We start from the raw sequence: 16,974 nt of genomic DNA, 5'->3' as shown, positions 1-16,974 counted from the left end.
TTTTCAAGATAGGCTTCAATAATCAGATACAATAAATAACTTTAAAATATACCTTGGAAGTAATATATATATAATATATATATAAATGTATATATATGTATATATATTATATAATAACTATTAGGAAGACGGACTATACAGAAGCAAAATGAGTAGGAAATAGAACTGTAGAAAAAAAATTGCAAAAAGAGACAGAAACCAAAAATTATAAAAAGATAGGAAAAAATGAAAGCTAAATAGAAGTCCTCTCTTACAAAATACTTTAATCTTTTTAAATTTTATAAACTGTACTGATTTGTATGTGTGCACATGAGTTCACATTCATGACTAACAATTCCAAGAAGAAATCACAAGAAGGAAATGAGACAATTACCACTCAATAGCCAAAGGTAGAAGAAAAGTTCAAGGTTACCAGGGTCTGCCTACTATCTTTGAGGGGAAAAAAAACCCAGATGATCATGAGTTCAAAAATCATCCCAAACCCCCCAACTATATAACCTGGGGATACCGTAGACTGTGTCTTGAAAACAAGAAAAAAGAAAAGGACCAGGACCACCTTGGCTTTTGCAAATACATTCATGCAAAACAAACTGGTTTGGAACCTAGTGCTCATTATCTACTTCTGCCTTGGGCAGAAGAATGGCTTAGGAAAGAAATAACTCCCCCAAGCTGTACTCTGACCTCATACACATTGTGAGATATGCACATGCAAAAGTGTGCCTGTACATGTGCACGCACGCACACATACACACATACACATACACACACACACACACGCGCGCGCGCACGCACATGCACACAACATAAATGTGATAAAATTTTTTTATGTATTTGCCCCCCAAAAGAATTTATATTTATAAGAAATTTCCATGGGTTGGGGATTTGGCTCAGTGGTAGAGCGCTTGCCTTCCCTGGGTTCGGTCCCCAGCTCCAAAAAAAATAAATAAATAAATAAATAAATAAAAATTTCCAGCTGATGCTGATGCTGCTAGTCAAGAAAGGACAGAGGATAGTGGTGCACACCTTTAATTCCACCAGTGTCAGTGGTCTCTTGTGAGTTTGAAGCCAGCTTGAGTTCAATTCCCAGCAACCACATGGTGGTTCACATCCATCTGTAATGGGATCTGATGCCCTCTTCTGGTGTGTCTGAAGACAGCTACAGTGTACTCATATAAATAAAATAAAATCTTTAAAAAAAACAAAAAACAAAAAACAAGACTCTAGATGAGCTGTGGTGATATACAACCTTAATCCCAGCATTTGGGAGAGAGAGGCAGGTGAATCTCTGTGAGTTTGTGGGCGACTATCTACAGAGAGAGTTCTAAGATGGCCAGGGTTACACACACAGAAACTGTCTTGAACTACACATACACGCCCAACGCAGATTCTAGTCTGTCACCTTATATTTACTTCTCCTTATATTACAGTTTTATTTTGTTGTTGTTGTTATGGTTTTCACCAAATAAGTCTTGGAATGTGCCCTATTAACCCTCTTCTAGTCTGTTTTCTTACCAAATCAAATCATAACCATCTAGCCAGATGGTAGTTGGCACATAGCTTTAATCTCAGCACTCTGTGAGTTCAAGGCCAGTCTGGTCTACAGAGCAAGTTTCAGGACAGCCAAAGCTACACAGAAAAACCTTGTCTTGGAAAAACTAATTAATTAGTTAATGAATTAAATACAATTAATTAATTAAAAATAGCCATCATCTAAGCATATGGTTTTCAATACTGCTTACCCAGTGCAAACACCTGAAAAGGCTTGTTTTTTTAAATATCTGGTTACTGACGCAAGCGATCTCTCCCTCCCCCCGCCCCCCTTCTCTCTCTGGAAGACAGAGAACAGCTTTGTGAAGTTGGGCTTCTCCCTCCATCTTATACAGGTTCTGAGTCCTATACAGCAAGGACTTTTACCCTCAAAGCTAGCTCACCAGACCCTGAATAGGTTTTTAACATCTATATCCTTTGATGCACATCTGTAGTTCCCACATTAGGGAGACTAAAGCAGAAAATGTTTGAGTTTGAGATCAACATAAGCCACAGAGAAAACATGAATACAAAGATTCTGTCTCCAATGAGTGAATGAACATATTTTTCCCCCAGATGAATAAGCTTCCCCAGGTAAATTAATGAGCGAATTATGACTACTGGATTTTTCTTTCCTTTATATTCCTGCAGTACTCAGAGATTAAATCAAGTTTGCACTTAACTGTTACTCTACCTTTGAAGTCTTGTTTCTTCAACTTGATTAATAAAAGTACACACCATATCTTCATTTTTGTATCCCTATAATACAAGGATAGTGATGCATATGTGGTAGCAACTCTGACATTAGTTCTCCATTGAGTATTGATTCAATTTGGAATTCAGAGTTTTAAAATATTTCTAGTATATTTAATTCAAGAAACTACATTCTCACCTTTTAAAATATAGTTATGCAACAAACTCATTTTCTTTGAGTCAGTTAGCTCCTTCCTTCCCCAATAGACAAGCAGGAGAAAAAATATTAATATACCACAATGATATGAATAATAAAATAATTAAAAGGCTTCCAAATGACTTCACAAGTTGCTTCCTTAGAGCAAACAGCTTTTCTAAATCCATTAAAGACTGTTTCAGAAACGATTAAAGAATGAAAGCACACACATTTAAAGATGCTAGAGCTCTGAACAGTTGTATGATTTGTTTTCTCAACAGATGTGCATCTCTCAAGCCCTGAATTCACCAGATGCATATTACTCTGTACTTTAAATTTTTACATAACACTCCACTCTAGTTTTATAAAACACACTACCACATGAAAACAAAATTCAGCTGCTGCTTTATACCATTAAATATTAACAGATTATCCCCATTGTGCAAAAAGAAAATTAAGGTTCATTTTAATACAGTGAAATGCCTGTTCACTAAGTACAGGATATGATAACCTCACTATTATTTTTGCACTTGCTGATTTCTACCTGAATATCAAACATAATGAATTTACTAGAAACTAAAGCTAATGTTACAGGTTTATAATTCCAGCACTGGGGAGGCAGAGGCAGGCAGATCTTAGTGACTTCAAGGCCAGTCTGGTGTACAGATACAGAGTGAGACCCTATATCCAAAAAAAAAAAAAAAAAAGGGGCGGGGGATTTAGCTCAGCGGTAGAGCGCTTACCTAGGAAGCGCAAGGCCCTGGGTTCGGTCAAAAAAAAAACCCAGCTCCGAAAAAAAGAACCAAAAAAAAAAAAAAAAAAAAAAAAAGAAGAAAAAAAAACAAAAAACAGAAACAAAAACAAAAGATGAGAGGAAGAGAAAGAAAAATGCTACAATAGTTTAAGATGTTTTTTAAAAAAATGTGTGTGAGTTTGTGAACCTTGTGCCTTCAAAGGTCAGAAGAGGGTGTCAAATCCCTTATAATTACAGTTATAGAAAGATATAAACTGTGTGGATAGTGGAACTAAAAACCTGGGTTCTCAACAAGATTTTGAAGTGGTCTTAACTAATGAGTTATCTCTCTTGCCCTACAATAGTAAAATGGCCTACTTATATTTCCTGAAAACATATGTCTTTTATAGCTTCCCTAATTTCTTTCAAAATTTAGTTATAACAACAATAGGACTACACTGAAATTCAGGAGGCCTGAAATTCTGTCCTATTCATTAACTAGCTATATAACCTAAGCAAATGATTTAGCTTTCCTGCACTTAAGTGTCACATCTGGGAAATGAATGTGTCTTACTTGACTTCCTCCATGCTTTCTTTTAGCCTTCTAATTTCAAAATCTTTTCTGTTTTTAAATTTTATTTATTACACACATGTATAATGAGTATGGAGTTGGGCATGGTTCCTGGCATGTGTATAGAAGTCAGAGGACAACTCATTGAGTTTTCTCCTTCTACCTTTACTGAGATCACTAAGCTCAAGTCTTTAGGCCTGTGCAGCAACACTTCATGGCTCAATTTCATAATGTTTGAAACTTATGAAACAGAAACATTAATCAGATGGGTTTCATAGTGTGAGCTTACATAGTGACTGATTTAGACAGCATCCATCTCTGGAGAACCTAGGGGCTTTCATACAGATGAAACTATGTCTCAAAAAGGAAGGTAGGGTGAGATGCCTGGCAGTGGTGGCACACACCTTTAACCCCAGAACTCAGGAGACTGAGGCAGGTGGGTCTCTGAGCTGAAGACCAGCCTTTTACAGAGCAAGTTCCAGGAAGGCCAGGGCCACATAGAGAAACCCTATCTTTAAAAATAAAAATAAAAAAAGCGAGAGAGAAGGGATTGAGGACAAGAGACCCCACTAAATATGAAGCTAGAATAGTATTTTTGTGTTTGTATCATAAATAAGCAAAATATTTAGGGGTTGGGGATTTAACTCAGAAGTAGAGCGCTTGCCTAGCAAGTGCAAGGCCCTGGGTTCGGTCCCCAGCTCCGAAAAAAAGGAAAAAAGAAAAAAAAATTTAGATATTGTGATACCGACTAAGATTCTGATGTTTTGGAAAACAAGGTGTTGTATAGGAGGGCAGAACAGTTATAAATCCAACTACAAGAATATCTGCTTAGCAATTAACATTTAGGCTATGAGAGAACTGTCTTAGGACATCATTCTACTGCTTTTAGAATCTAGCTATTTGACTCAGGCAAGATGTGTAATCTATCAAACCCAAGGCCCAGACTACAACGCCCAACACTAACAACAAATAAAGACCCAAAGAAAAGAGTATCCACAGGTCAAAATAAGAATAACACATAGTTCTTATACCTTTCACAAAGGTTAGCTCGAAAATGATCAGAGACCTAACAATAAACAGCAAAATGATATGTCAAAATTAGTACAGGAGAAAATCTTGGGCTCAGTAATAACTTCAAAGATTTAATACCCACAGTATTATCCATGGAGGGAAAATGACTAATTAGACTTTATACACATTAAAATTGGGGAGAAGAGTGGAGAAAAGGCCACTGGTTATGAGCACTTGCTGCCCTTCCAAAATACCTGGGCTCAGTTCCCAGCACCGCATAGCAGCTCACACGCATCTAAAACCCCAGACCAAGGAGATGCCTTACTGAGACTCACAGGTACTGCAGGAACATGATCCACAAAAAATACATTCAGACAAAACACTTACACAGAAAAAATAATCTCTTTTAAAATTAAAAATAGGCTAGCAAAATGGCTCAGTTGATACCTTTACCTGTGGGTAAGAGCCTTACTTACCACACAAGCTAGATAACATGAGCTCTATTTTGGTCACACAAGCAGAGGTGGGATAAGAGAACCAACTATACACAGGTGTCCTCTCACACATGTACACATGCACACACACACACGCACACACACAGAGTTTTCTTTTTCATGTGTGTGTGTGTGTGTGTGTGTGTGTGTGTGTGTGTGTGTGTGTGTGTGTGTGTACATGTGTGAGAGGGCACCATGTGTATGCAGTGTCTCCAGAGGGCAGAGGAGAGCATAGATACACCCTGGAACTGGAATTATGGCCAGTTGTGAGCTGCTATGTGGGTGTGGAATACCAAACTCAGGTCACCTGTTAAAAACAGCAAAAGCTCTTAACTTATAAATCATCTCTTCAGCCCCAAGCAAAATAAAATAAAATAAAATATACAATTTAAAAACGGGCCAGCAAGATGGCTCAGTGGGTGAGGACACTTGCTGTCAAGTTTAATGATCTAAATTTCTCCCTCAGATTGAACACAGTGGAAGGGAAGAATTGACTCCCACAAGATGTCCTCTGACCTCCACATAAGCACTATAGCATGGGCTCCCAAGCATACACTCTAACATTTTCACTGCTGTTGTGTTTTCAGACAGTCTCTATTTAGCCCTGGCTGGCCTGGAACTTGCTATGTAAACCAGTCTGGCCTCAAACTCAGAGATGAGCAAGACAAAAAAAGTTGAAAAAGTATGATAAAGGATTTGTATCAAAATACATATTATAAAATAAAACAAAAGAACAGGAACTGGGGAGATGGCTTATTGGTAAAGTGCATGAAGATTTGACTTTTTTTTTAAAGATTTATTTATGTTATGTATATAAGTACACTGTATCTGTCTTCAAACAGACCAGAAGAAGGTATCAGATCTCACTACAGATGATTGTGAGGCACCACGTGGTTGCTGGGATTTGAACTCAAAACCTCTGGAATAGTCAAGTCAGTGCTCCTAACCACTGAGACATTTCTCCAGCCCCCGAGCTGGAGAAAAGCCAATTTGGTGGTGTGTGCCTTTAATTCTAACACTAGGGCAACAAAGGCAGGCGGACCTCTGAGTTCCAGGCATCTGGAGCTACAAAATGAGAACCTGTCTCAAACAAAACAGAGCAGCCCAGGCATGGACGTTCACATGTATAATCCCAACACAGTGAAGGAAAAACAAGATCCTGAAGCTCTCTGGGCTGCCAAGCACCTGACAGCCAGGTAAGTCCTCCATACAGTGAGAGATCCTGTCTCAAAAATTAAGTGGAAAGGTGGGAGAGATGGCTTAGTAGTTAAAAGCCCTGGTTGACCTTCCAGATGATCTGGTTTGACTCCTAGCACCCACATGGCAGTTCACAACCAGCTAAAATTCCAGGGAGTGTGACAGTCTCTTCTGGACTCCGAGGACACCAAGCATACACAAGTTTGCAGATACACATGAAGGCAAAATACCCATGCACATAAAACTAATTAATTAAAATAAATGGAGAATAATTGATGACAGACAACATTGAGCTCTGGCCTCCATATGTGAGCACACATCTATACCCCAGCACTTGAGAAATGGAGGCAAGATCAGTTGTTCAAGGCCAGCCTATACTACATGAAAGTCTGTCTCCAAAAAAAAAAAAGAAAGAAAAAAAAAAAGGAAGAAAAAAAAAAGACCCCAAATTGTATGGTGTTGCCCAGGGGTCCCAGTACTCAAGAGGCAGAGGAAGGCAAATCTGTGAGTTCAAGGCCAGCCTGGTCCATAACATGAGTTCCAACCCAGCCAGGGATACAGAGTTAGACCTTGTCTCACAAAAGGGGTGGAGGAAAGAAACTAAAATGGTAGGTATTTCTAAAAGCCTTCAAAATCAAGCAAGGCAAAAACTATCTTAAAGATAATTATGAACTGTGGTTAACCATACACCCTCATGCTGATTCATTAATTGTAAGAAATGCAGAGCACTAATGTAAAATATGAGGTGAAACTATTAAAGAAAAGAGACATCCATAGAATTCTCTACATTATCTGTTCGATAATTTTGTAAGTCTAAATTTAAAAATTAGCAGTAAAAAGGAACTGGGCACACACACAAGAAAAACACAGCAAGGCATACACGCCACACAAAGTATATGGTACCACTTTAGAGAAGTTCTAGAAAACTAAAAACAAAAATACCCCCTCCATTTCCCCGCCACTCATCAGTCTTCTGTTCACTGGCATCTTACATTAGAACGACCCCTAGGAAATAGACAAAAAAACTCAACTGGAAAGCTGAAAGAAACTGTAGTTGTTAGTGACTTAGGAATCTGAAATGAAATCTGATTATTATAGACATTCAAGTGTGCATTGTGTACATACACACATACCCTTCCTCATTGGCGATCAGAAGTATTTCAAAATTTATTCAGAGAGATGTACGTCATCTATGATACTTTCATTGAGAGGCCCAGAAGTCCTTTAACTAGAATAAGGAGTCATGGGGGGGGCAGAAATGAACACAGATCTAATAGTATGTTTCCTAGAAGAATTATGCCCCATTTTGATGGAGACATCAAACTGTGGTAAGCACTAAGCACGCCCAAGCACTAAGAGAGAAACCATACCAAATCCTCTTTGGTGAAAAGGGCAACAGCTATTTTGTTCTCCCTCCTTCTCTGGCCATGCTGCAAAAGCCAAGAGAAAATCCTTTCCCAGAATGTCCACACCTCCATTGTGACAGGAAAAAACATTACTGTCCCTAGCATCCCAGCCCCACATAACTACGCTGCCCACTTGAAGCCTCTAAGCGAGGGACAGACTGAGTGGTGTAGGGACAGTCCATCTGTCTTCCTACCTCACCAGAACATTCCTGCTGGAGACAAAGCATGAATCTCTTCTGTGCACATGGCTCTCTCTTCAGGCCATTTCTAGGACACACATTAGTTCTCCTTTACAGCCTATCAAAGATGCCTGCATCTCTCAGGTCAGGCTAAGTACCAACTGCTATAGCCGCAGCAAGGTATGGTTTTTCTCAGTTCTGGAATCCGACTGCTCCTGTTTGGGATTTATTTCGATTCAAATGTACCCAGCACCTGCCTGCCAAAATAATCCAAATTGAATTGGGTATACATTTTAGATGAAAACTAAGTCATAAGTATATAGGTAAGGAAAAACTATTGCTCCAAAATGGACTGTTTGTCACTAAATAAAAATTCTGAGCAGACTTTTTTTTCAGGTTGTGATTTATGGAATCAATAAAGATTTATTCTAATATCACCATTTATTATAATTTTTTCTTTTAAAAAATAGCTTTCACCAGTAATTAAACTATAGTAAGTGGAAATGACAAAAATGGCTTATCAATACCAGACCCGAGGGCACAGGCTGCAAGAGACCCTGTCTCAAAACACAAAAGCCAAAAATAAAAATAAAATGTTTATCAAAAAATAGTAACAAATACAGAAGCTAGCTCATACTCAGAGAATATTAAATAATTCAACAGTCACCTTTAACCATTGCCTATTATCATACTATGTAACTCAACATAACAATCCATGTAATTTAGTTACACACTCACTGATAGTTGATATTATATAATCTAAATCTACTGAGGGTTTGTATTTTTGAAAAACAATCTGATGAATTCAAAGCCACAAAACATGGGAAGGGGAGGAAGGAAGGAATGTGAAGCAGATGGCATCTGATTTTTTTCCCTGAGTCCATCTTGAACACAATCCCAATAATGTCAAAATCCAATTTAGCTTTCTAAATAAGAAATCTATAACACTTAAAATGGTAATTCCCAAGTAAATTCACTCTTTTTCTCCTCCCAGCTTCTCAGAGATTCTATATTAGGCACCGATGCATAGAATTGCTGTTAAGAAAAAAATTATCATTCTACAAATTCAAAGTTCTTCCAGGAAAGTGTACTATGTATGTAAAGTCACTGAAGCAGTCACTATCAAACCGGGTTATAGCAAAATCTAACTACATTCTATTATGTACCTTAACACAAAGATTATTTTTTCATGTTAATATAAATATTTGAAAGTAATAACCTTAATATAAGGATTATTTAACTTAATTAGAAGCTAAATAATCATCTCCATAAAATATACTGTAAGAGAGAAACAAGCTCAGGAGAGCAAAGTCACTTGGTTAGTAAAACAAAGTAGTTTCTGGACTGTTTTTATTTTTAACATTTCCACAGTAACTCTTTTATTCCTGATTTAACAGCACCACAACATAATTAACTATTGTGCTCACTTTATGATTCTCCTATATTGTGCATATGTACAAAAGTATGTGTGTCTGTTTCCTTACATATACCTCCTCTATCACGCCTAAACTTTTAACATCATCAAAGAGCTGTTCAAGAAAGGGTCAGTAGTTCTCAGATTCGCTCACCAGCAAATTCCACAACTGCCAACTGCAAAGATCTTTGGATTGGTCACATACTACTACTTCTTTTTTTTTAAAAAAAGATTTTATTTATTTATTTAAGGTATATGAGTACACTGTCACTGTCTTCAGACACATCAGAAGACGGCATTAGATCTCATTACAGATGGATGTGAGCCAACATGAAGTTGCTGGAAATTGAAGTCAGGACCTCTGGAAGAGAGCAGTCAGTGCTCTTAACCACTGAGCCATCTCTCCAGCCCAGTCATATACTTCTTATAGAAGAGATCGCCAGGATAAGAATCCAATGGTTTTGTATTTGTTACATATAATTTAGGCAGAATTTTTCACACCAATAGTATTATCCTATTCCTTATATGAAAATAAACAGATTAACATTTTATAAAAAGACAGATAAAAGATAGGCAGTGCTGAGAGCTAGCAAAGACAGCATGACCTCAACTTTAAGATTAAAAAAGTAGTGAAAAAAATAACAATTCAAAAAACAGCCAAAAACCTAGATACGAATTTAAGACTTCCCTTTTAAAAGCCATTTGAAATTTGAATCACCACACCAAAAATCCTCAACTACAGCAAAACAAAATTTCAACTCTGCTTAAAACAAAGTAATTGAAAATTTCTCTCAAATTGTATAAAAAGTATATAACGCTCTCTAAAAGGTCAAACTGAAATGCAAAGTTTGTACCTACTTTTTATGCAAAAAATATTAAAGGAAATTATATGTACTCAGCCCCTTTGAATATAAAGTACATTTGAAATGTTTTAAATTACTAACTGCAGAGACTAAAGAGATGGCTAAGCCATTAAAGGCATTGACTGCTCTTCCAGAGGACAAAGGTTCAAATCCTAACACCCAAATGGCAGCTCATAACTGTCTGTAACTCTTAAGATCTGACATTCTTACACAAACATACAGGCAGGCAAAACACCAATGCACATAAAATAAAGGTAATTAAATAAAGTATATATAAAAAATTACTAACCACAAAGAAAACCTGTTAGTTGAAAATCCAATATAAACTGTGGTGGTGCCTGCTTTTAGTCCCAGCACTCAGGGTGCAGAGATAAATGGATTTTTGTGAGTTGCAAGTAAATCTGGTATACAAAACAAGTTTTAAACCAGCCAAATCTACACAGTGAAACCCTTTGTCAAAAAGAAAAGCCCAACATAATAGGGTACATAGGGAAAACCAGTCAGTCCGTCCGTCCATCCATCCATCCATCCATCCATCCATCCATCCATCAATGGGACTTGAAAGCGCATGCCTTTAATCCCAGCACTTGGGAGGCAAAAACAGGTGGATCTCAGTGAGTTCAAGGCCATCCTGATCTGCCAAGGGAGTCCAGGACAGCTAGGGCTATGCAGAGAAACCCTGTCTCAAACAAAATCAAACAGGCTACAAAGACCTATAATTTTAAATCCACAAAGCAAATGAGCATTTATCAATATTTCATTTTCTAAGATCATTTCTACATTCTGATGACTAATGACTTAAAGGGAAAAAATTATTGTATTTTCATTTTATAGTTTATATAAAATTTTCTAGAAGTCAGGTGAATTAGCATACAGCTGTAATCCCAACACTCAAGGGGAAAAAGTATCTCACGATCAAGGCCAGTATGAGTTTATATGGTAAGACAGTCTCAAAAAACAAAACAAAACAAAACAAAACAAAACAACAATGTAGAGATTATCTGAGAAAAGCCTATAAAATGTACTTTGGTCCTTTCAAGAAATAAACATACTGTGCTTGATACATGCTTTAGGAAACCATTGATAGTTGTATTTAATGCTACTTATGATCAATTTCTAGGGGCTAAAGTATATCTCAATAGTGAAAACCATAGTATGTGTGAGACTCTTCCGGATTGAAGGCCCAGAACTACAAAAGAAATAATAATAAAGCTGGGCGTGGTGGTACATGCCTTTAATCCCAGCACTGGAGAAGCAGAAGCAGGTGGATCTCTATGAGTTCAAGCCAGCATGGTCTACATAGTAACTTCCAGGCGAGCCAGAGCTACATAGTGAGATCCTGTCTCAAAGAAAACAAAAAGAAAAAAAGAAAAAAAAAACATATATAGTATAAAAAAAAACCCAAATTCCTGTCGTATATTCTTTGAATATTACCATCCAGTTTCTTTTTCAAAAATCCCCTTCCACTAAGTTGGGCTCCGTTAACTATGTTGACTGTTGACAATCTTGAAATTCAAAGGTGCTTGTTTTAAATGAAGTTATATAAGTAATCACCTTTCTTTTGACACTGATTAGAATTTAATTCCTACTTGTGAAGAGGCTGAAACTCTGCTATAGTCTATGACTTGACCAAGGTCAACACCTAGTAAGAGGCGCAGGCTGAGTTCATTCCCAGAATTATCTTTCGAAAAGCCAATACTTCCACTTGAATATATTATCTCCTTTAAAGATTAAGAGACAGCTCAATCATCGGAAAGGGACTCTTGTCTCTCCAAATGTTCACTCTTTATTCTAAGACATATACTATACTTCCTCCAATTCGGTTACTTAAACAAAATGAAGATAATATTTCTAATTCACTTAAAACACAGCAGGTTTACTGGCAGGTGACAAAGGTTGGAAAAGGCTTGCCTAAACATGTCTCATCGAGACCACTAAATATGGATTTCCTGGTGATTTTTTTTAAGCATGTTTATTTACAAGGCTACGTTTGAATACAGTCAGATGCCTTCCAGTATTGCATTTTTCTAAGAAAATTTTTACCAGATACATATCGGGCTGGGAGACTGCTAGAATATGCCATTCTGACACTTTGCAAATATCCTAAATACCATCGGGGGCAACAAACCCAATTCTACACTCTTGCTTTACGACGTTGTGCGTACCCTCCAGGGGGACACCGCTCCTATAGGGCGCCCTGCGGAGGGAGCAATAAAGGAAGAAGCGGGGGAAGCGTACGGAAGTTGGGTGGAGGGAGGTCTCATTACCCACTCTTCTGCCCTACCTCTGCCAAGGGCGGCTCCACAGTGCCCAGCAGACACGAAACCTTACAAGCCTTCGAAGCCCGGCTCTGTCCCAACAGAGAGAGCCTGGGACGCGAACAATGTGAAGCATAGGATGACCACAGCCCCCTCGCCAAGTCCATACCCTGATTTCGGTCCTGGAGGATGCTCCCCCTTCTTTTCAGAGCGGGCACTCCAGGTGGGAAACTCCCGGTCTGCATTGGCTTCAGAAAGGGCGCCTCCTACGACGGGGTCTAACCCGCAACTCTTCGCATGCAGGGACCCTGGTCCTTCTGTCCCGCCCCCGCAATCCTCCAGGGACAGGCCCGCGCCCCACCCGGGATCCCGGCGTCCACTGCCCCGCCCCAGCGAAGGGCCCCCAAAACCCTTCTCTCTCTTTCTCACGCGCGCGCGCACACACACACACACACACACACACACACACACACACACACACACACACATCTCTTCAGTCTCCTAAATCTAGTCGAAGCCAGAGCACCTACCTGTATCAGCCGTGTTCCACTGTTCCAAGGGGGCGGACGCGGTCCCCTCCCTGAGGCACCGACTGCTTCTCTCAACCACCCCTTAAGCCGCAGCTTTGCTTTCCCAGGAGCGGGAGGGAGACGAGGAGGCGGAGGGGAGGGGGAAGACCAGTTGAGGGGCGGCCGGAGCCAAGCCGGAAGTGCTAATGCTGGTTCCACCCACCTCCCGGAGCCGCAGAGCATCCTCGCTCTCCTGATAGGACAAACCCCAGCCATCTCTGCGAAATTCAGACCACCACTTCCGGGTCGTCCATGCTGCGGCCCCTCCTTAGCAACAGCGTGGGGTTGCTAAGCGGAAGTGCCTTTAAATACCCACCCCCCCCCAACCACTATTCGTGGACTATTGGTAAGTAGGTTGGGAGCTTCGTTTTCTCACTTATAAATAGTCTTAGGCCTTTAGTTTACAGTGTTTGGCCAAGTAAACGCTTCGCTGCCTCAGGTAGTAGGCTCAGTGTAGCTGCTTCTTTCAGCTAATCTCCGACACCAGCTCCAAATTACACACACCTCGCCCCTTCTGGGATCCTAGGCCAGCTCGGCAGCTCCTCCCAAAGCTCCTCTCTCCGGCCTCTTGCGGGAGTTTCTTTCTCACTGTCTAGCTAGCATCTCCCTCTGGTGGATTTCCTGTCGTTTCAACCAGGCTTTTGCATGCAGTTCGTTCTGAACCGGCTCCAGAAGTCGAATAGTGAAGTGGATAAAGAAAGTTTTCTGGTCTTACCTTGTCTTTAAAGGATTTAGCGTTTTTATGTGTGACCTGGAAATAACCTAGCTATATTCGAGGTGGGAGGAGGTCCATGAAAATTGACCAGAGTAATTTATTATTATTATTCCTTAAAACAGAGGGGAAAAAAAAAAAAAAGACCAAAGAATGCCGGTAATCAAGCTTGAGTAGGAAGACAACTAACCCTTCATTCAGAAAAATCCACCATACCTATACTATGAGTAAGGAAGGTGTCCATAAAAACCATTTAGGCTGGTGATTTGAGTCTGTGATACAACACTTGCCTGGCATGCACAAGGTTTTTAGTTCGGTTCCCAGGCATCGAAGAAAGAAAGGAAGGCGAGGAGACTCATTTACTGGACATGATAAGCAAGCCTTTGATGCTTAGACTCCAGAGGAAAAGAGGATAGGAAGTCCAAGGCCTAGACTACATGGCCAGTCCCAGTTTTAAAACATTTTACCTAAAATGCCCCAAGCATAGGTTCAATCTTACCTTTGAAAATACTGGAAAACTACGGTGGGTACCAAAGTCAACAAAATAACCCTCTCTGTAATGACCTCTATAATTACAGTAATTATATTTTTAGAGAAACCTGGGGGTAGGGTAAAACCATCAGTTGACTGTAATATTTTTGATTCAGAATCTCACTTCGAAGCCCTTGGCTGACCAGGAAATGACTTTGTAGACAAGGCTGGCCTTGAATTCAGAGCTTCACTGCCTCCTAAGTACTGGGATTTTAAGCTTTCACAACTCGGATGGACGGCTCTCCTAGCTTAACTTTTAACTTCTGAATTTTTCTCCTCTGTACCCGTGAAGACATTTGCAACTAACAAGCCCCAATTTTTATTGGTCACAAAATTCTTGGTAGACTGTCGTTTACCTCAGTGAAGACAGAAATCTAATTTTGGTGATTTAAAAGGAAGGCTGGGCTTCTCGTTTCCGAGACCCGTAGGATGGCATTAAATTGATTCATCCTAGGTAGTCAGTTCAGCAAAGCTCTTAAGAAAACACTTGAGGCTCAAATGTACCAGTAGCTGGTTGTCTAATAAGTCTAAAATAGTTCCATTTCCCCCTGCCATCATCGAGTATACACTTGGAAATGCATGTGCACGCGTGCGCGCGCGCACACACACACACACACACACACACACACACACACACACGCACATGCGTGCACACACACACACATACACACAATCTGGGTCAGTGATGAGTGATAAATAGGTTGCAATAGTTTAGTATTTCACCTGCCAACAGGTTTAAATTCCAACCTTTAAATTCTGAAATAAATATAAGTCCAATGAGCAACAGCTAGTGATGTACCTAAAGAACCAGAACATGCTTATGGTTTAAAAAAACATGTGGCCTATAGAAGCTACTGCCTCGTTTAAAAAAATTCAGTTATAACCAACCGTGAGTTTAAGCTAATATGGAAATGCACGTTTGCCTGCATAACTCCTTATCCACTGCTGGCAGTGGCTTATAAGTGGCACTTAACTCCTTTCCTATAGCCTTTGAGGTTTTTTTGTTTGTTTGTTTGTTTAATTCGCTGTTCTATTAATATAAGAAAATCTGGATTGAGTCCTAAATGACCCCATGAGCTTTTATAACTCTTTCCTTTTCAACATTTTCAAGCTTGGAGGCCTGGAAAGATGAGTTGCAAAGTCCTGCTCTAAACTGCAGGTGTGGGTTTAACTACGCTTCTAGAATTTGTAAGTAATACTGCAAAACTCTTATTCTCTTCATTATTATATTTATTTGTGTGCAAGTGTGTTGGTGCTGGCATACCATGGTGAACATGGAGGTCAGAGGATGTGTTGAAGGAGTCACTTCTCCTTTTCAGCCACATCGCTGGTCTAGAGACTGAGCTCAAGTCTCCAGGCTTGGTGTTGGCAGCAGTTGCTCTTCCCTTTGAGTCATTTTGCTACCCAGGAATCTATACTTTTCATATGAACCATAAAACAGTAACATTTATATTACTAGATTATACATATATATACACACATATATGTATATATATATGCATATATATATATATATATATATATGATCCCAAATAGCCTTCACAGGCCAGTGTAGTACCTTCATCATTATGATTAATAGTGGACTTCCAGCCTCCTAACAGTAGCTTTTTAAATTCACTTTTAAATTTTATTTTCTTTGAAATCACTTAAAAAACTAAACTGCACGGTGCCTGTGTTCATCACTTCAGAAACTGAGTTAGGAGGATTGATAAGAATTCTAATGCAGCCTGGACTAAACAACAAAGAGAACACGTTAGATGTGTTTTTGAAGACTCAATCCTTAGAGTAATTAGTGCTAAAACCTTGTTTGAGGACGAGATATGGTAGCACACACCTGTGGTCTCAGCAGAACTCAGAAGACAGATAAGATCACATTCAAGGCCAATGTGAGTTATAAATGATAAAATAAAAATGCATACTGCTAGAGTTCATCTGGTTTCAGACGAACTAAGCATAAAATATATCAGAATTAGAAATGAGGGCTGGAGAGATGGCTCAGCGGTTAAGAGCGCTGACTGCTCTTCCAGAGGTCCTGAGTTCAAATCTTAGCAACCACATGGTGGCTCACAACCATCTGTAATGAGATCTGATGCCCTCTTCTGGTGTGTCTAAAGACAGCTACAGTGCACTTATATACAATAAATAAATCTTTTAAAAATATGAATACTTAGTTCATTGATGAATAATCTGGTCTGTAAGAAGAAACTTAGCCTAGTTAACCATTATTGTGACTAAGAAATGAATAAGTGAAAAGATATAGCCCCTTTATATAAATGATTCAGACAAATTCAGGGTATGTGACAAAGAATACAATGTTAAGCCTGAAGAAGAGAAGGCTAAAGATATAACTCATCTTTAAATAACTGAAGGTTGACATGTGCAATAGCTCATTCTTTCAAGAATGGAACCAAAAATAGACAGTAGTTAAAGCAACTCACACTCAACATTTTCACAATTGTTGAGTAATAGGACAGTCCATTTTTTGAAAACTTACTGGCTGGCTTGGGTTGAACAAGATGGCTTCTAACAATCCTACAAATTTGATTTGATAACAGTCTCTTTGATTTCTGTGTGCTATTCCCAAAGATTAAGAAAAAAAAAAAAAAAAAAAAAAAGACCA

The 16,974-nt window shown here is 39.0% G+C and overlaps 1 protein-coding gene across 6 annotated transcripts in view; it reads right to left on the bottom strand.

Annotated features, from left to right (window-relative positions):
• Window positions 1-13,239, bottom strand: part of Csnk1g1 (casein kinase 1 gamma 1) — a 137,017-nt gene extending 123,778 nt beyond the window's left edge. For 5 of the 6 annotated variants that reach the window (XM_032910594.1, XM_032910598.1, XM_032910599.1 and 2 more), the window contains exon 1: window positions 13,073-13,239. The gene's annotated coding sequence lies outside the window, so the exon portion shown is untranslated. Of the gene's footprint in view, window positions 1-2,221; window positions 2,287-13,072 lie in introns of all 6 variants that reach the window. The other variant, XM_032910595.1, reaches the window with a different exon arrangement.
• Between the last annotated feature and the right edge of the window lie 3,735 nt (window positions 13,240-16,974).

This window comes from Rattus rattus, chromosome 8 (genome assembly GCF_011064425.1).
Source record: "Rattus rattus isolate New Zealand chromosome 8, Rrattus_CSIRO_v1, whole genome shotgun sequence".
Lineage (NCBI taxonomy): Eukaryota > Metazoa > Chordata > Mammalia > Rodentia > Muridae > Rattus > Rattus rattus.
This window is presented reverse-complemented; position numbering and strand designations above follow the sequence as displayed.